A 904-nucleotide genomic window follows, 5' to 3' on the forward strand; every position below is an offset into this window, starting at 1 on the left:
GGTGAGGGGCCAGACAAAGAATGGTTCAAAAACCCCATGAAAGACCGAGGTAGAGAGGGAGTGACCCTGCCCGGAGGAAGCCTGGGGCCCCCGTCTGGAGCCAGGCCCAGACGGTGGGCTCGTCAGCGAGCGCCTGGTGTCCGGGTTTGCCACGGAGCCCGGTCGGGCACAGCCCGAAGAAGCTTCGTGGAACCCCTATCTCCATCCCATGGGCTCACCTCCTGTGGGAGGAATCCGCAGGGGTCGGGTGCGTTGTCATATGGGTGGCAGCGAAGGTCAGGGGCCTCGACGGACCAGATCCGGTCGGCAGACGCTGGCTCTGGGGACGTGGAACGTCACCTCTCTGTGGGGGAAGGAGCCGGAACTTGTGCGGGAGGTGGAGCGCTACCAGTTAGATCTGGTTGGGCTTACCTCTACGCACAGTCTCGGTTCTGGAACCATACTCCTGGATAGGGGTTGGACTCTGTCCTACTCCGGAGTTGCCCAGGGTGTGAGGCGCCGGGCGGGTGTGGGGATACTCACAAGGCGAGAGGGTCGCCTCCCTACACCTGCGGGTGATGGGGGGGAAAACTCTGACTGTTGTTTGTGCTTATGCACCAAACAAGAGTTAAGAGTATTCGGCCTTCTTGGAGACCTTGAATGGAGTCCTGTATGGGGCTCCAGTAGGGGACTCCATAGTTCTGCTGGGGGACTTCAACGCACACGTGGGCAATGATGGAGATACTTGGAGAGGCGTGATTGGGAGGAACGGCCTCCCTGATCTGAACCAGAGTGGTTGTCTGTTGTTAGACTTCTGTGCTAGTCATGGATTGTCCACAACAAACAGCATGTTTGAACATAGGGATGCTCACAAGTGTACGTGGTACCAGAGCACCCTAGGCCAAAGGTCAATGATCGATTTTAT

The sequence above is a fragment of the Etheostoma cragini genome, chromosome 8 (genome assembly GCF_013103735.1).
Source record: "Etheostoma cragini isolate CJK2018 chromosome 8, CSU_Ecrag_1.0, whole genome shotgun sequence".
Taxonomy (NCBI): Eukaryota; Metazoa; Chordata; class Actinopteri; order Perciformes; family Percidae; genus Etheostoma; species Etheostoma cragini.